This window comes from Gymnoscopelus microlampas, assembly GCF_963454915.1.
Source record: "Gymnoscopelus microlampas genome assembly, chromosome: 16".
Classification (NCBI taxonomy): domain Eukaryota; kingdom Metazoa; phylum Chordata; class Actinopteri; order Myctophiformes; family Myctophidae; genus Gymnoscopelus; species Gymnoscopelus microlampas.
The window spans coordinates 19,398,517-19,418,711 of record NC_139953.1 but is presented as its reverse complement, the minus strand read 5'-3'; the positions used below and the strand labels follow the sequence as shown (position 1 = coordinate 19,418,711).

The 20,195-nt window shown below is 41.4% G+C and overlaps 1 protein-coding gene across 1 annotated transcript in view; it reads left to right on the top strand.

Moving 5' to 3' along the window:
- Positions 1–613: 613 nt before the first annotated feature.
- extl3 (exostosin-like glycosyltransferase 3) overlaps positions 614–20,195 on the top strand; it is a 32,031-nt gene continuing 12,449 nt past the window's right edge. The window contains exon 1 of the mRNA XM_084081821.1: positions 614–818. The gene's annotated coding sequence lies outside the window, so the exon portion shown is untranslated. The remainder of the gene's footprint in view (positions 819–20,195) is intronic.

Here is a 20,195-nt window from a genome sequence, read left to right as displayed (position 1 = left end):
TTTACTCAAGCACTGTACTTAAGTAAGATTTTGAGATTTTTACTTGAATATTTCCAGTTTTCAGTACTTTAACTCCTACTCCACTACATCTGAGAGGCAAATATTGTACTTTTACTCCACTACAATTATTTTAAAACTTTAGTTACTTACTAGCTACTTTGCAGATATAAATTATTATATTCTAAAACATTCATTAACCACTTTAACCCTTTTTATAGGCTATTCAAATAACCCATCTATAAGATCTGCTATTTTCAAACATTTTAGTACTTTAAGTACATTTTGATGCCAATACTTTTGTACTTATACTCAAGTGCATTTTTAATTCCGGACTTCTACTTATAAGTACGTATTTCTACATTGCAGTATTGATACTTTCACCTAAGTAAAAAATGTTAGTACTTTTTCACCACTGTCCATGTGTGTAATAATGTAATGACGAGTGTATAATAAAATCACTTGGTAAAAGATGCAGTACGTCCTCTGGCCACCAGATGGGGCAATGTCCCCACATTCCTGAACCACGGTTTAATCAACACCTCCTCCCAGAATGCTTTGGTGTTTGCTATTCGCTCCAGCCATCTCTCTCTCTCTCTCTCTCCAACAATGCAGCTTTTAATCGTGCTGCCGCTGCTGCTGCTGCCAGTAGGAATGTACTAACGCGCGCGCATACACACACTCACAGACAGACACACACGCACACCACACCAGCGCACGCACCTCGCCGCCGTACGTGGTGCGAACAAAACCTCCTGGACGTCTTCTTGTGTGTTGTTGTGTCTTCAATGCGGGGACATTGTGTGGACTGAGACTGAGGGGTGAGTAGCTATGGAAGCTAACATGAAGCAGAATGCAGCTTGTGGTGTTGTGACCACTAGACTAGTGCTGCTGGCTAACAGGCTAGTAGCTAATTGGCCAGATGAGACATATGGCCCCCCCTTTCTATGCCTCCACCGCCCCCCCCTCCTCCTCTCGGACCCTCTTCCCCCTGTTAATTTCTATCTCGTTTTGTGTGATGTGGGTGTTATCCCCCCCATCACCCCCCCTAAAAGGAGCATCAGATGTGGAAGGGAGGTAGTTGGATTTAAGCAGAGACTTTGGGTCAGTTTGTTGTGTTGTGTGTGCTTGTCTGTGCTGTGTGTTCCTCATTGGAGCTGCTGCTGAAGAACGTCGACACGACACGACAGGGGTTTGCTTTGATCTCACACACTGGGTACTATAGCACCACGTCAACCTTGCAGGCTTGCACCGGGTTGGTGGTGGTGGTGTGGTACAGGCAGTACAGTAGTAGTAGTGTAGGTGCGACGTCGCTCTGTGGTCGGCGTTTAGGTTTTTCAAGGGGGCCTCAGTCACATCCATCCATCGGTCCCATTGAGCCACATATCACTGGACCCTATGTGGGATTGGTACCCTACTACTAGTAGTCACCCCATTAAAAGTGTTTTTTTGGGGGGGGCCTCCATTATGACCCACTCCGAGGTTGTTACATACACAGCCTCCTCTGGTCATAAGCCGGTACTTTATCTCTCTCTCTCTGTGACTGACTGAATGGGGGAGAGAAAGAGGGAGGAAGTGTCTGTCTGTATGTTTTGGAATATATTTCACTTCGACGGTGTCCAAATGGTGTTTGTGGCAGCGGTGGCCTAGTGGTTAGAGGGGCGGCCTTGATACCGGAAGGTCCCTAGTTCGATTCCCCAATTCATCACATCAATCATGAATCACCGCTGAATAGCCCTTGAGCAAGGCTTCCATGCAGGGTCCGGCTGGAAACAAGCTTCGTGCTTAGTCCGACACCCTGGGTAAACAACAAACTTTGCTTTGCTTTGCTTTGTTTACTAGGGAGTTTTTTTCCCTCAGTGATTCATTATGAACTTGCTCTGATAGAGCAACCAACTACCTCTTTGAGCAACCAACTATCTTTTTGTATTCATTTAATTGTTTTGCTTTGGGTGATCACTGATCATTGTTTTAACAATTATTTGGTCAGTTTGGTAGTGCTGTTTTTCTTGTGGATTTTTAAATATAATAACATTTGAAACATCCCTGTTGTTTAGAGAAATCAGATAACTGTCTTTGCAGAATCAAGAGAGTGGGGTCTGACACAATCCCATCCCATTCACCCACCATGGCCACTATTACCTTGGTGTATTTAGGCAAAACAAGTACATTGAATTCGTGAATCATACACTGAATAGTCTTTTCCATTGTAATAAGAAGTACTGAGTGTTCAAAGCTGGTTATTGATTAACGGGGTAGTTGGTGGGAAGCACCTTGTTGTCAGTGTACTGTATGTTCCATGAGGTATCAGTCAGGTAACTGAAAGGTAACACAATCATGACCTCCCTTAATCTGTGTATTCTTTTATTTGACTGGTCAAGTTGCATTTTGTAAGTGCGTTTATATTTTAACAAAATATGGTGATACAAATAGTAGTAGCTGTGAGTACACAATAAGCTGTTAACTAATTTTGGATGCTAGTGACAGACTATGGAAATGGAACAATTGGGTTACCTCCTGCAAAGAGACAACCACCAAACAGAAGTTATAGAAGACAATTCTATTAGTTAGATATTGCACAGCATTGCAGCTGAGTACGTAAACTTATTTCACTACGACCTATAATTGCTTGAATGCCACTGATGGTAATATTTGATCAACTGAGCTTCTAAAAATTAAAGTACGTATTCATTTGAATAAATTGTGTGTCTCACTCAAGCAGTTGGGCAAAACAGCATCTGACTGTCATTGCCGTGATGTGCCCTCTGTGGAACTAAGGATTTATTGGGTGGATCACATTTAGTATCCACCCAAATGTATTATTGTCTTCTTAAGGGTGGTTTATACTTAGTTATGTACCAGTGTTGCTCACTGAAAATAAGCAAACTATAAGCTCACAATCAGTCGGCATTGTGTTTTGATTTTGATTTACATTTCTGATTTGTATTTTGAGTTGTTATGGGTTCATATTTTTTCATTTATTTTTATTGAAAAGTCATACCTATTAGAATGTTTTATTTAGGTCAATTCTGCCGTGTATAATCATCAAATTCTATTCACGGAAATTGCCCTAGACAACCAGGGAAGTGATGTTTTACAGTCTGTTTGGACCTTAGCACTCATTAATATGGAACTTGTGGAACAAAACTGTGGACAAGGATATTGATCCTTTCCGTTGTACCTTGATTGGTTGGACCTCTACCTCTTGGAATGACTTTTCTGTTCTCGTGGTCAACAAGTAATGATCCCTAACTGCTGCCAGCGGGCATAACATAATCAGGCTTCTATTATTTGACAAGACTGCATCGGCATGTGCCTCGCTCAGTAAATGCTATGAGACACATGCTTAGGCTGCAATATTACGTATTCTGAATCGGAATACTGTGTGCGCAAAGAAACACTTCGACAATATTTATTTGTGTGTGTGGGCATATTCTAGTATCAATGTTGAACTTGATAATGGAGGATTTTTCACATAGGTGTAGGTGATGTGTGTGTGTGTGTGTGTGTGTGTGTGTGTGTGTGTGTGTGTGTGTGTGTGTGTGTGTGTGTGTGTGTGCGTGCGTGTTAGGGACTGGGGTTCTCAGTGAACAATCTTAAGCGGCATTGAAAGATGTTTGATTTATTTTAAACCCCTGTAAGATTTTGAAACACCTATACTTTAGGTTCATGAATTGGTTAATTATCTCAAAATCCAATTAGTAACTGTGAGTAGTACTGTGCCAAATTGACTCTGCTAATTGAATCTCACTACTTTCTTTGGCATTCCTACAGAAATGACCCTCTTCCTATTGCTCACAAGCAGCTTGTCATAAGTTATAGTTCATGAAAATGTAACCAGATCAAATTTGTCTGGGGACTTAGAATGATGCTTGGGCTGTAATAGTCCTCTCTATGGGTTTTGAATGAAACCCAGAACAGAGTTGTTGACCAAGCTTTTTGTTATGACCTGACCTGCTCTGTGATAAGAACTGGCACTACTTGTCTATTCTAGATTAATGAACACCTGTTTTGTGTTATACAAGGCTATATTAACCAAGGACAGTTTTTTTTCTCTGTGGTGCTAAATGACAGCGTGATGTCTTTTTGTACATGGCAGGAGAAAGATAAATGGCTCTCTGACATGAACAGATGTAGCGGGAACTCTTAGCAGTGTGGGAGAGAATGTTGGGGAGAGATGGCGACATTAGGCAGAGCAGCACACACATACTATTGTCGTGTTGTATGGGGATAAGATTTCTCAAAGGATTTCTCCAATCCATTTCTCAGTGACATTTATTTTTCCCTCAAATAAAATTCCTATTTTTCCCAGCTGCAGTCAGTGGACATTAGTTACAGCATGTCAAACTCAAGGCTATGTGTAAAGATGAAAGCAGTTAAAAATAAACATCTTGTTACAGGGCAAAGTAAATATTTGAATGCCAGCCCGTTCTATTAAAGCAAACGCAGAAGCTGAACCTGGCGTCCCATGGGAAAAAAATAAAAGCATTTCTGACAGCAGTTGTCAGTGAGTCAGATTTTTACAACACCAAGCACCACTGTTTTATTTGCTTTTATGTTCCTTGGAGCACTAGTTACTGTGATGAAGATGGATCAATGTCTCCATGCAGCAGTCCCAGCTATTGTAACTGATGGCGTGGCTCGTCTTCGGCTCATTTGTCTTACACTGAACAGTAGGCGTAAATGATTTTGAAAATGTTTTACTTTGCTATGTTTTTGTTATATACTGTTTATAATCACCATAGCAGGTGATTATACTCATACTCATTTAAAGGTTACATGCACAATTCCACCCACTACAACAAGTGATTAAACCAGACTGGCTCAATTATGTTCAGATGGACTAGAACAAACTTCAATATAAGTCATGATGACTCATGAAAAAGTTGAACCATTGCCAGTTTGTGTTTTCTATCAAGCAGTAAATACTTTAAGCATAACATGGTCCAAATTCGTCATGCATTGCATCATTTGTAAGGGTTAGGCTTACCTATTGCGCTTGCATATATCGCAATGTTGTCTCTGCTGAAAATTATATTATCCACCTCGAGTTACTTAGCAGTGTTAATCAGTGCCAGCCCTAACTCTGAGGTACAATCTCTTTTGAGGGGTGGCACACCATGGCTGGGGCTAATCAGTCTGGGTTCCCTCCCTAAATCCATCAGTGTCTGGAGGACAAAGTATGTCAGGGGGACTGGCAGCTGTTGTCAAGGGCCTGAGTCAATCTGTTATGGTCTCGGCCTGCTAGCATGGGCTTTGGAGGGGAGGAAAATGCTTTCAAGAAGCAACAGCAAGTGGGGTTGCTGCCACAGCTGTAGTGAGATAACAAGGGGATTTATTTGTTAGGACTGGCTTAGATGGGCACGTCTATTAATTGTTCTGTGTTAACACTAACTGTTTCTCCCCTGGATGCTTGCAACCAAACCTGTTTGGACCATGCATGGCCAAAGGATGCAGAGTAAAGAAATGACAAGGGTCAAATTTACTGTAGATGGAACCAAAAAAGGGGAATTATAATGTTGATTCACATGAAGCACATGGAGCCAGGCTTTTGAAATAATGCAGGGATATTTGGACAGGTATCTTTGATTTAATAAAGAATAATAATTGTATACTCTATAAAACCCTTTATGTCAAAACAAGTTCAAATCTAATTAATTATTCTTTTTTGGAGCAAGCTTACTGACAATTTGAACACTTGTGCTGTGGATACTAAAATAAACTTTGTCTTTTGCACATCTCAAAGGACAAATTGGTGGCAGTTTAACATAAAGAGAACCTTGCTGCCAGAGCTGCAAAGTGGGTTGAGTTTAAATTGGCCTACTGCAGAACAAGGACAGTGTTCCACACATTTTAATGGCTCATGAGTTTCATCTAGACTTTGACTATCCTATGTCTTTCTGTGAATATCATGGCTCACAGGCTGGTCCTATTTATGGCTTCAGCCAAAGTGTGTTGAGTTTGCAGTGCTTGGCAAAGTTGACACAGAGAGGTGGGAACTGGGAACACTATGAACAGAGATTGGTAGAGACCTCTGAATTCGATTCACTTGTTGAGACTGAGTGCAATTAATATTTGAGAACACAGTTCATTTAGATAAATAAACTTGTTGTGCTACAGTCGAATAAAACCTTAGTTTGCCATCAGTTTACCTGAGCTTCACAAGTTCCTGGATGAGTTCAAAGTACCCCACTTGCTGCTGCTGTGCATATTCTGAGAGAGGCTGCCTTCCGTCAATATCAAATATGTACTCATTGAATTTGTTTTAGGATGTTGAGTCAATTCCATAAAAGGAGATGTAGAGAGGCCAGGTTTTTATTGGCAATAGTCCTTACCTCCAATACAGGCTGATTGAGTTGCACCCCGTGTCCGTTCCTAACTTCCTACATTACATACACTTAAGCTTCAATGTATTGTATGAGAATATCAAGCTCTACAAGCTTACAATGCACCACGATGCGTTGAGAGCTTGTTTTTTATTTTTGTGTGTGTGAAGATATTTTCACCTATGATAATGCCCAAAACAGGAACACCACTGTAGGTTGAAAGTGGTTAATACAGAGGTGGACCTCTGCCCTGGCCTGGGCCACATCACTCTCACCATGGACATTGCTACAGTTAAACAGTAGCAAATGGGGAGAGAGAGGGAGCAAGCGAATGCACTGCAGCACGTAACATGCAAGAGAGATTTCCTTTGACACTTTTTATTTTATTAAATCACTGAAGCAAGCCTCCACTCTGGAATAAAATGTAGACATAGCAGACAGACACTCTAATCCAGAGGGATTTACCAAGTGCTATATAGGAGTGGCATGAGCCATCGTCAACAAACGGCAGGATAAATGGTCACTTAAATAGAGTGCAAAGAAAACAAAACAATCAAGTGCTACAATGTAACTAGGATAGCAGGTAAACATCATGTTTACAAACCTAGTATCTGTGTAAAAAAATCTAAATAAGCTCCTATCATTTGTGGCAAGCAAGCAATATACAGTATATCTACATAAAGTACATGTGAACAAGTAACCATGAACATACATCTGCTTAGTATAATTAGGATCTATCAAAAGGGGCAACAAGAAGTGATATAAATATACACTTCAAAAAGGCCCACCCCTGCTTCTTGCTGTCTCGTAGGTACTGTGGTAGTGCTAAAGCTGTTGAAGTGCTCGCTTGTTTTGTGACGGCTGGATTCCCTTTTCCACTGATAATGCACAATTACAGCTCAGCGGACTAATTAAGGTCGCCCTGCCCTTGAAAATTGCATAGTGAACGCCTGTGCGACATCCCCAGCTCCTGATTAATTGTGGTGGGGGAGTGTTTTCATTTAGCACAGCACAATGGTAGCACAGCTTGTTAGTTACTTTGCATTGCATCTTGGGGGGGGGGGTAGTGTCCAGTTTAGGGGCCAACAGCAGTGACACCAAAATCTCTTGAATTACCAAATACAACAATAAACAATTTGTCATTGTGACATTGGCGCAAACACAGGGATATTTTTATTTACAACTTACACACTGACACATGGGGTGCAAGGACAATGGACACCACACGGGCAAAGAGACAGAGTGAGCCACACTACTATGGATAGGTAACGCTGACTGTACATGCACCACCAGTGGTGTGTTGTAGGTTCTTTCGGAGGGATACGATAATCATTCCCTGCATGACATGTGTGTGGTCGTGTGTTTTCAATGGATGAAATGGTTAGTAGAGGGCTACGCTTGGCTACAAAAATGTTCTGCAGGTCACACTACGTATATAGCGTAACACGGCAGAACACACCACTGACATGCACCCATACGTTAAATAGTGCATAATGCTTGAGAAGTATCAGAATACAGTATGGTTGCAGCTGTTGTGAGAGTGAGTGCGTGTGGGGCAAATTCAGGCAATGCACGAACATTGTTGCATTATGCGTTAAGCCTTAAATCCATGATGCTCATGGCAAGCAGTGCTGTTAACGGAATGCACAAGTCTGTGTGAGAGAGAGGGCTGTGATTGGAATGCAGCTGCAGGGCGGAGGACCAACGCAGTTCATTTCATTCCATTTCATTGTCATGTCCTCTGTCATACAGTGGCCTTGATTCTCCTGCTGAAATGTACAGACACTATCTGGAGCAGCTCTGTGTTACGGATGTGACTGTAGCTCGCAAGCTAACAGGGCATGAAGCATGTGTTTATTAACACAAAGTGTTGGCAGGTTTTCCCTCCATAAATATTCTAGTGAGAAATGGACTGGAACCAGTCCTTTCTGTATCAGGGGATTTTCTTTCTCTTGCAGATCCTCTGCTGTGGGCTTCAGCTCCAGTTGAATTGAGGCAAGAATATTTTTAATAGGTAGATAGAGCAAGCCAAGTAATCATATCCTTACTGTAGCTACCTGTTATAACAATTTTCTTATTTTTAGTCAAAACTTTGTCAAAATAGACAGAATAGTGTCATATTTTGAGCTTACATTTCCTCTCACAGCCAGTGTCTAGACTATCAGCTCATTTGCTGTGTTTTTTGCCTCTGGCTAAAGTTGAAGCAAGGCTCTACGTAACACGCTCTTCGACATAATGTGTGGAAGAGCTGGTGTTGAGTTTTACCTGGCTTGAAGTTGTTTGTGTCAGTAACACTTTTTCTTTTGGCTTTTTTTTTTATCATTCAGGGCAGAATCTCGGTATAGAGACGTTTTTGTATCCTAAAAATGACTTCCTCTCTTAGACTCTTCAATCCCACTTTCCTTTCCGAGTAACCTAATTATGCACACTTAGAGGGTTAGATGAGTACCGTGTGGCAGCCTGTAATTAGATTTTTGGTAATGAAAAGGGTCATTTTTGGTAATGAAAGGGTCAAATGCCAATCAGCTATCCAGCTAACTCAGGAATGCCCGGTGAAGATGACATGACAGACAATGAAGAAGGCGCTTTACATTGCCACATGAACACACCAGAACACTTGGGGTGAAGTTTCTCTTCAGGTGCAATGGACCTAAAAACGTTCTTAGATGTGTTTATAATTCACACTGAAATCAAGTAGAACGCCACATGGTATGGCGGGGCAATTTATCAATATTCCATTGATATCGTGATATGAGACATTGTCTAGGATCTAGGATATCATGATATGGCATAAGTGTTGCCTTTTTCTGGATTTGTACTTAAGCATTTCCATTTCTTCAAGAATCTTAAAAAAGAACAGAAATAGCTATTTTTGGTCATAATTTCTCATAAATATTGTGATGTACGATTTGTCCATATCGCCCATCCCTACCGTTCAGCTAACCCTTTCCAGTGAAAAGAAAGCTAAAAGGAGTTTAGGGTAAGTAAAGGACATGTAGAAAATGTAGTAGTCAGTGATGGAAAATGTGCAACAAAAAATCCTTTTTTAAAATGCTCCCTTTTGTATTTCATTTATTATTTAATATAGATAATGCTATCTATATTGATTTAGTCAGATGAAGCTCATTAGACAAGGTTGTGGAGCTGTTCTGTACTCTGGAAAAATATGGGATCGATGATAGATGCTTGTCCAGTCTAATTGTCATCTCAGCATGTGGAAAGTGTGAAGCCTCACTCTGGAGTGGCAGTTTATGCCACAGCCCGTAATGCAGTCAAAGCGTTGGCGTGTCTGTCAGACTACCTACCACTGGTTGTCATGCCAGCACGATGCATTTTGTCTATCATCCTTGCAGCCCCTACAAACCTATTACCCAGGAGATGACAGATACTGTCACCACACAGCAAATTTTCTTTTCCATGTATACCAGTGTTTCTCAGTGTGGGGTCCAGGGACTCTCAGGGATCCTTGAGGGGTTTCTAAATGGACCCTAACGGGTCCGGTTGGTTCCATTGGAATACTGTCAAAGTTAAGGGGGGTCCTTCACATTTAAAAGTTTGAGGACTACTGATATGCTATACTCACCACCTGCCCCTATTACCACGCTAATCACACATTTCACAGTTTAGTTAGTTTACCAGCGTTTTGGACTAGATTTTCACCTTGGTTTGTGTCCTTTGACTGGCACACATGTGCAGTCCCACAAGGACATGTTCATTTGTGAATCGTCCTCCTGGGTGAGCTGTATCACACTGAGGGAGCTTTGGGTTTTGAAAGGCGCCTAAGGCCCATCTGTCAGTGAGAGTGCATCCATGCACTCCTTTTTCTTTTTTTACTTGCACTCGTATCTAACTCTAAATCCTTATTTCACTTCTGTCTGTCTCACACACACACACACACACACACACACACACACACACACACACACACACACACACACACACACACACACACACACACACACACACACATTGATTCTGTGGTGAGTAGAAAGTAGTTGGCATGCAGAGCCCTCTAATTGCTTGTGCGCTGGTTTATAATCATGCAAAGCCTGCCCATCATAACAAGCCTCATTGTCATTAGTTGCAAAGCAATCTGCTTTAAATGACAGCATTAGAAGGGCAGCACGATATAGATTAGATTTATATACCATATTGGGCCGTTATGATATCTGTTTTTCCGCTACTTTGCATTCAGCTGACACTGTCATCCCAAACGACTAGCAATAAATGAGCAGGTAGGGGTTTTATCGTCTAAAGAGGGTCGATAAGAGTTAATAGCATTGTTATTAGGGGGACGGTCCTCTAGCCTTTCCCATGTTGCATAAATACCACCCAGTGAAACAACAATCTAGCACAGCTGAGCTTTAAGTCTCAATGCGGGAGACTGCTGGAGAGATATCAGAATATGTAAATTAGTTATATTCTTAGTAAAGTGATTCACTATTTGGCTGTTACATTACACCCAGCTATCTAGTCTGGTTTGTACTTTGTGAACTCCACTGTTAAGTCACAGACATTTGGTTTTAACCCATTTAGACCGGGAACCCCTATATGTAACTATACCTTTCAATCCGGGAACCCCTTTTAGGGTTGTTGTTGCTACAGTATGTACAGTATATAGCAACATACATTTTTTGTAGTTTTTGAATCAATAAAGTTTTTAAGAAAACTTAGGTCAGGATTTAGAAGGCGTTTTTATAATCTGCCTCAGGTCTAAATGGGTTAATGTAATGCATTATTTTGAGATACATTTTTGAAACCCAAGATTGAAATTCAATAGGATGTTGATGGGTAGGGTTTTTTGATGGCAATGCTTGTCTCCACTGCAGCAGGGAGAGAGGCCCTCAGGGCAGTTCAGTGAGCAGTCTGCATATGAGCTATGAACCATGGTGGGAACAGCTGCTCTCCTCACATAGCCCTCTGACTGCGCCCTCCCCTGCAGCTGCCCAGCCCTCCGTTTGTTCTCTCCACACCTCCGCAGAGAATAGCCTACCTCTGTCTCAACCATGAAATTACAATTAATCAACAATTTGAGCATGCTGAAGCAGAGGGCCATCAGGTGGCAGAATCGGTGACGATGATGATGACTTGAATTCTGAAAGTGCAGCTGAGGTACAGCTGCTCAACATCTCCACTGGAGGCCTGTTCCAGTTACTGCATTAGCAAGCACTCTACTGGAACAGTGCGCTAACCTGAGTTATACTTATATGGCCGAAAATAGCCGATCTACAATCAAGCTCAAAACATGGCATAACTATTTTCGGTGCGCGACACAGGCACACAACTAACTAAATATAAATCAGGCTTTAGCCCACCCATGATCATCATGAAAATAGTCTTTCTCACTGTTTCGATTTGCTAGCACTGCAGTGACAGCAAAGGGTGGCAATGCATTTTATTTCATTTTACAAAACACACAGGTCCAGCTTATGCTGTATGGATTGTGTAGGAAAGTCACAACAATATCTTTTACAATTGGGCAGCCCTACCTGAAAGATATTATCTATTGAAGACCGGTTTTGCAAGCATCGGTCCAGAAATGTAGTCTACCCCGGCCCCCACCCCCCTCCCGCTTGAAGTTCATCGGCCGTGGTGTGCAGGAATACCAAAAAAAAAGGAAACTCAATGGGCCACCTGCTGAATGTTTCACTTGCTCCGGCAGCTCCATCGCTGGAGCCTTGCCTATTAAAAAATACAAGCTCTGTGATCTCCCCCTCGCTCTGCCCTCAAATCCCGCTGTCCATCTCGCTTTCTGTCAAAAGCTCAGTCTGATGCTTCATGGGCTGGTAGATAAAACGGCAAGCTGCTTCACTGTGAACTCTGAAGCAGCAGGTTTTGTTATCTGGCATCCACTGCCTTCCACTAATAAATACCCGCCCCCCACACTCCAGGGCCGGTTGCCCTGGAGTGTAGTTGATCCCAGACAAGTCATTGCAGTTGTCGGATATGTTGTCAACGCTCTCCTCGGGTTGTCTGCTGCTTTCAGAGACTTTCAGGACTCTTAAATATCCCTCTGCCAGTATGCAGAGCAAAGTGAGGCTGTTCAAACATCTATAGAGACACTTGTCACTTGCCCTGTGTTATTTCGTTTTTTTGTTTGGAGAGTGTGGGAACTGGAAAGAGGAGGCTTGTCCACACTGCTGATTCAGCAACTCTCAGTCTTGACAGTCTGGCTAGCCAGAGGCCGAGCTCTGAACACAGCACCTACTGAGGTGACGTCGTGAAGGTCCCTCGCCCAGACCTGTCGGTGCTAAAATGCTGGGACAACACTATCTTGACGCCCTCAGCTCTTTGATCTAGGCCTGGACAGACACCTGAACAGACACACGGCATTTGTGCATTCCTGTTGACTTGAAACCCTGTCTAATTCGGTAAAATGTATGGCAATGTATGGCATGTTGTATATTTCCCCACATCAAATTAACTGAGACCACTGAAGCTGCTTTGTTCACACATAAGTTCAGTGTTCTGGCTGACTTAGTGCTGCTTGCTCACCATGTAGTACAAAAATGTCTATCTGGGTCATCAGCTGTGCTATGCACCCACCTCAAGCCAAAACCGTCCGATTTGAAAATGTTGCAGAATTTTGCCCTCCGGATGGAATAGGGCGGAACAATATGTCACATTCATACTGACATTGCAGTACGAAATTATAATATAAATCCATTTTTTGTCCTGTTGGCAGCGGGACTCCAAGGGTGGCGAGGTCGGTCTGTCCACCACTTTGATAACAAACAAATTAAATCGTAATCAACGGGAGTGAATAGCGTGGAGTTTGCTGGGCACCATCATGCTCCATGAAGGATGACCCCTACTGATTTGGCCAAGTCCATGGCCTTTCCTGTAGCACCACTCTCAGGCCAAAATATGCCAAAATAAACATGCAACACTTTCATGCTTCCTGGAGTAGGAACCCTACTAATTTTGGCCTTGTGGCCTTTTCTTCTAGCGCCATCCTTAGGCTGACATGTCCACTCGCACAACAGGAACCCCTTTTGGGGTTCCTGTTGCACAGTATATAGCAACATGATTATTTTCTAATTTTTGAATACATATTTGAAGTTTTTCAGAAAGCGTTTTTAGAATCGGCCTCAGGTCTAAATGAGGCCGAAGTGAATGAGCCATTTATTCCACCCCAATTCTGCCTCTGCAGAATCTTCTTTGTTTGTGTCAAATAGTTTGTGCTAAAAGTGTGATTTCGAGACCTATGCAATGAGAGCGAATATAATTTATATTATATTTCCAGGTTTTTCCTCACAGAGCACAGGTCTCAGGAGCAACAGATAAAGATGATCAACAATAAACATATTTTTTACAGCATCCTGTCATATCTCTATCTAGCCTAGAATTGACATACGTCCTGACAGCTTTGCCTGCCAACCTGCAAGAATTCACACTATTTACTAGGAATACTAGGAATTCGTGTGTGTGTGTGTGTGTGTGTGTGTGTGTGTGTGTGTGTGTGTGTGTGTGTGTGTGTGTGTGTGTGTGTGTGTGTGTGTGTGTGTGTGTGTGTGTGTGTGTGTGTGTACAATTAAATAATAGTAGCCTCCTGGTTGATATTGACAGATTAACACCCAATTGAAATAGCATAGAGGTCCAGGATGTTGGCTTTACGTCAGGTCACCCACCCATTAAAAATGTTATCTGGGGGCAGGAGAAGTTTATCTATAAAGTTATGTTTTGGAAAACAAGAAAATACCTTATTGCATGGTTATGGGGAGATTTTCCTAGCAGCCCAGGAGTGTGGGAGTTGGTGGTCATTTGCGGAAGACTAAAGCCTTTTATAAAACAGATTTACAAGCTCGCAATATGTTGCAGCGCGATTTGTTGTAAACTTTTAGATCTGCCATTTGGTGCACTAACACCCACAAGCAACTAAGTATAAATCAACCTCAAGTTCCAGGTGACTTGAGGTGTCTGGGATGCAGTAGTCAAATGATAATCATTAAGCGGACACTTTGTTAGCGTTGTCACTTGTTCACTAGTATGTAATTGGCCTGTTACATTGGTAATGAAAATCCATGCATGTCCTTTGCACAAAGGAATAGAACCATTCATTTGCTGCCTGGACCATTTACTGTGTGACTGCGTCTTAATACCGACTGTGACTGCAGAGCACAATTGCCTGCTAGCTGTCTGCACTCATTCTGGTACATAGAGCTCTGCCTGTTTGGTCTCAGCTGTGTTTATTCTCAAGGCCGTCGTCGATAAGGACTCACAATGTAGTGTACAGGATTTTTTTTTTTCACAGTCGATGAGTCTAGAGTACAAGGAGACCATTATGAGTAAGAAGATATTCTAACGAACACATCAAATAACCATAAAATAGAAAAATGTCACCCTGCATACTGCAATTGCAACACTTGAAATAATGGCATACTACATACTGTCCATATCTTGCAGGCAGCCATGCCCTGAAATGGTGGGCTCAAGTTCTCTCACGGTGTTGCCCAGCAGTTTCATGTTTTATTGTTGATGCAGGCAGTTTAAGGTCAAGGCAAGGACGGGCATCTCAGATCGTGTGTGTGTGTGTGTGTGTGTGTGTGTGTGTGTGTGTGTGTGTGTGTGTGTGTGTGTGTGTGTGTGTGTGTGTGTGTGTGTGTGTGTGTGTGTGTGTGTGTGTGTGTGTGTGTGTGTGTGTGTGTGTGTGTGTGTGTGTGTGTGTGTGTGTGTTCATGCTCGTGGTGTGTGTGTGTGCGGGGCAATGCACTTGTTATCCCTCCCACTCTGTCATCCTGTGCTACTTTTCACCAAAGCATACATTGTAAATGGATACCATGCCAGCCTTTTAGTTGCTTAACATGAAACGGTTTGGTAGCCAATTATAGCATTATCATTGACCCCCATGAAGTGGGTCTGGTGGGATCGATGCTTGCTTGTGCACTGTATACGTTCCACACAAACTCACTCTCAGACAGACCGACAGACAGACAGACAGAGACACACATACACACACTCCAGATTCAATTGAGTCTGGTGAAAAGAGGACACTCGGCAGATTAGAGGGCTGCAACCAGGGTAGTGTGCGAGAGAGAGAGATTGTCTGTTTTGTTCTCCTTCCCATGGGCCGCTGACATGAGCAGAACTCTAAATGGGTGTGTTTATGGTCCCAGATTAGACCTAGTGGTGGTGTGTGCCAGCATCTGTCTCCCATTACCCTTGGGATGCTGACAGGCCTGCAGCAATTAATGTGATTGTTGTGTGATGGCTTTCTGTCTGTCTGCAGCATGTAGGTACAGTGCAGCGTGAGAGCTATTGGTCACAGGGTCACCTGTTAATGATACTTTGATGAAGCATACAAACAAAGGGAAGCCGCCTTTTCTGAAATGTTAATACATTAACTTGCTTCATTCAGAGATAACCTTGGTCATTTTGTTGGCCCTGCTACAGCGTCTCTCAAGGATTGTCCTTCGGTCCATCCAGCGATCCCAAACAGCTTTCTACTCATTTGATGACCCCTTTTGATTTTGGTGACCTATGGCCTTTCCTCTAGTACAGGCCAGGGGTTTTCAGCTGGTGGTCTGTGGACCACTGGTGGTCCGTGAAGGTATTGCATGTGGTCCCTGACCATGCATTCAGTAAGGAAAGTGAAGATCATTTTTTTAAGACTTTGTAATTTGGTATTTGTGTGATATGAAGACAGAGGAATTAAAGACATTATGATCGTTATCAGTGGTCATTTGAGGAGGCTTGTGCTTCAATTCCAAAAGTATTCAAGCTGAACTACTATAAAAGAGTATCGGCTCATTGACATGTCTACAGACTCTGTCATGAGGTGTGTGAAACACAGTCCCTTGTAAAGTTCTGGACGAGTTCTCAGGCAGAATTGCCAGTGCTTACAGTAAAACATATTTTACCTTTTGTAAGTACATATGTCTGTGAGAGTGGTATTTCCACACTGGCATACCTGAAGAATATGTACAGGACATGGTTGGAGCCAGAAAATGACATGAGACTCTGTCCACCACTATAGTCAAGAAGAGACAGACATGGACCACCTGTAATCATGCCATGGATGGACCACTAGTGGTCCGTCGACCACTAGTTGAGAAACATGCTCTAAATAATCTGGTGACCTACAAGATGATGTGTCAATGTACAGTAGTCAATTACTGGGAAGTCAGAGGTCAATTAATTCCACAGAAAAGGGGGTTAGAAAGAATTTAAAGAAGTGGAATTGTACCGGATTGCCTGGAATCATCATCAGCAAGAAATGTGCCCATTTAATGACATGTGTCATACATAAGTTACAAATAACATGAGTTTAATATGGAAGGTTAACCATGGGATAGGATAGGAATAGATCAGTGCTTCTCAACCTTTTTTGAGATCCTGGGCCCCCCTCCCTTAGTTTTTTTTTATAAATAGTTAACATTAATGATCTTAAAGCAGGATTTATACTTAGTTATGCACCACCAAAAATGGCACATCTACAAGCTTACAACGCATTGCAGTGTGATGTGATGTAAACTTGTAGATCAGCTGTTTTCGTTGTGCGATACTACAACAAACAAATTATATCAAGCCTTTAACAGTCATTATTTAATTTCAAGCTTTTCCCCCCACATCACACCTATTATTTCAAATATTTTATTACATTTGATGGACTTATTTATGTACATACATTAAACAAAGGTACAATTTCTTTATTTACATATGAACACTTTCCCATGGACCACCTGTAATTATACGTGGTTGAGAAACCGTGTTATAAAGCAGTATGAGTTCTTATAACTACAGCGTTATAAGCAGTTTATAATGCATTATAAGTATATTTATAATGCATTATATACATGGGACGCATATTAGCAAGTGTCACAATAAAAAAAACTGAACAAATCTTAGCCCATATCCCCTCCCCACCCAACACAACATTGGTCCCCAGGTTGATTCTTAGTCAGGGTGGTACGTGGTCCCTGGTTCACAATCAGTTGAAAACCCCAGCTCTAGTAACACCCATATGCCAGAATGTACAATTGCACCAATTATCATCAGCACCAAACATTTTGTGCACGCTGTAAGTAGCCTAAGGAAGACACCCTCCGAATATTTTCCTAATCTGTGAACGGTAAATGTGTTTAATATTTTTGTGCATGCATTACCCCCCGAGTCCCCGACCACCTCGCCTTTCAGGGTTTGGGCCATGATGTCACAGTTTCACATGGAAGTGTTCCATGCTGCACGCAGGTTGTCTTGATGCATCCTTGTGATGAGGCCGTGTGTGAAGCATTTTCCTAAGCCAAGTTTATGCTTTGAATTGTTTTCAATGGGAGTTCTCACATATTTAGAGTGTGCAACAAAAAGCAGCAGCATTGTCCCCGTTATAACCGCTGATATGCTCTAAAAGGGTGCATAGGTTTTTAAGGAGCAGAACAGCCTCTAGAGTCTAGAACAGAATAAAAACCAGACTGAAAAGGACTTCTCGAAGCTTTGCTGAAGGAATTTATTAACATCTGAGGCCTTCAGAGGATAACAGGAATGCACATAAATACAAGATAGAGTTAAACTAGGACAGTAGACCTCTTCTCACAATGGCCTCTTCTGCCATGTCTCAATTCCTTTGTCTGGAAGAAGGTCATTAGGTTGTGCCTTATGGGTGCAACCCATGTAGCTTTTTCTGTATGCATCGTCTACAGACACAAAATTGTAGTATTCACAGAACCATGTCCGCTTCTGCAGACCCTCACGGTCACGGCTGCATGGACGGTCAAGTATAATCAGGCTTTTAAAGAATCTGTCTGCTGGACTGATGATTAATACAAATCTGTCTGCTGGACTGATGATTAATACAAATGTACTGGACAAGGCTGAGATGACGTAAATGTCAAGCGGGATTACAAGGAAAAAGCTGGGTTAGTCGTAACCATTAGCATCCATTTTCCTTTTTTTTTTAACCCATTAAGACCTGAGGCCGTTTCTACAAATGTCTTTTTCATGCCAAGGAGCCCCAAATGGATATATATTGGGCCACGGACCCTCCATCTGAAAACGTTTCGGAGAAGATTTTTAAGAAATTCAAAATGTTATATGTGTATATATATATATATATATATATATATATATATATATATATATATATATATATATATATATATATATATATATATATATATATATATATATATATATATATATAGAGAGAGAGCTCTGTGCAAATATTCTGCAGTTCGAAAAAAAAGAAATGCTATTTTAAGGATTTTTTTTTTTTTATAATCATGAAGCCTCATTGGATGCTAGCTAAAGACTACGTGAGTCCCTACGTCTGTCAGGTGACCTGTTGGTGAGAGTTTCTACTATACAGTATGTGGTCTAACAGCCAACGTTATTATGAGGCAAAGCTGCACCTCTTCGCTCTCGTGTCCTACCTCTGAACGGGGAAGCAGGTGTATGAGCAATACGGCAAGATGCTCTGATTAGGAAGAGCTGCATTCTCTGCCCACTCATCCTTTGGATGCTGAATCTGACTCCAAATCGCCACAAGGCTGCTAGTAATCTCTGCATGTTGGCCTGGCCAGTCAGATGGAATCAGCAGGGAGAATTCCTGTTCTTCCTGGCACCCAACGGTGAAATATTACAGGCTGTTTTTGTCATGCTATCGAGAGATGGGTAGTAATTCTTTTACACCTGTTTGAGATGCGTATTTCCATTACTGTGGAGTATTTTTTAATTTGTATTTGTCAGGCCTGAAGGAAATGTAAATTGTAACAATATACGGTACTTCTGAGAACAGTATTGTCTTATTTTCGAAATATACAAAATGAATTACCTTATTTTTGTTGCAAATCATGCATCTTCCCCAAGGAAGTTCTGGGCTGCTTAGAAAATATGCCCAGTTCACATCGCCTGACAATAGTTTGACATCCAGCTGAGTGCATTGAGTACATGCAGCATCAGTGGCATAAATCCAGGAGGTGCACTGGCTGAGGATGCGACTCACTGCACCTGCAGGGGGCCCACAGCCAAGTACAGTGTTGTTTTTTTGCACTTACGCTAATGTAATGAAAACAATTAATTCTATTTCTAAAATCTATGTAGTGTTTTCTGAGGAGAGCAATGTGACAGTTCATATAGCATTTCTCTCGCTAGTTCTACTGAAACTGCAACTCCGTGAACCCCTCTTTGCAGAAGTTATTGTAATATTTAAAGTCCTGCTTATTATTGTAGGCCTATATAAGCAGTGTCATGAAGCATCAGGCGTTGTGATGCATTGTGAGCTTGGAGATCCATTGTCAGCTGCTCTTATCAATGATGGACAAACCACTTGAGCTGGATTTGGGTAAAGTGGTGATAATATAATGACACATGCAAAGTAATCTGACAATATATAAAGTAGTGCTGCACAATTAATCGAAAAAAGATTGTGATCTCGATTCAGACACCTATGCAATCTCGATTTTAAATTATTATTTTTCAATATAATATATATATATATATATATATATATATATATATATATATATTTTTTTTTTTTTTTTTTTTTTGCTTAATATTTGTTTCATATTTTTATATTTACAAGAGAATCGTGTAAGAATCGTGATCTCAATTCTTATGGAGGAAAATCGTGATTCACATTTGAGCAAGAATCGTGCAGCACTAATATAAAGTCACAATACCAACTTTGATGTGGCAGTATTGCTTTGTTTTAAATATATAAGGTTTTCTTGATTTCCTGAAAAAAATCTATTATGTTTTTTCATTTACTGAAAAATTAACATTTGGGAGTTAGCTGATTCTTTTGCATTCGTATTTCTTTATTGTATTTTGATAGTTGTTTTGGGGGTATTTTGTATTTTATAACAGCATATTGCATTTTGATGTATTTTTGCCCATCCCTGCTTGTATCAGACAGCATGTCACACCAGGATATGT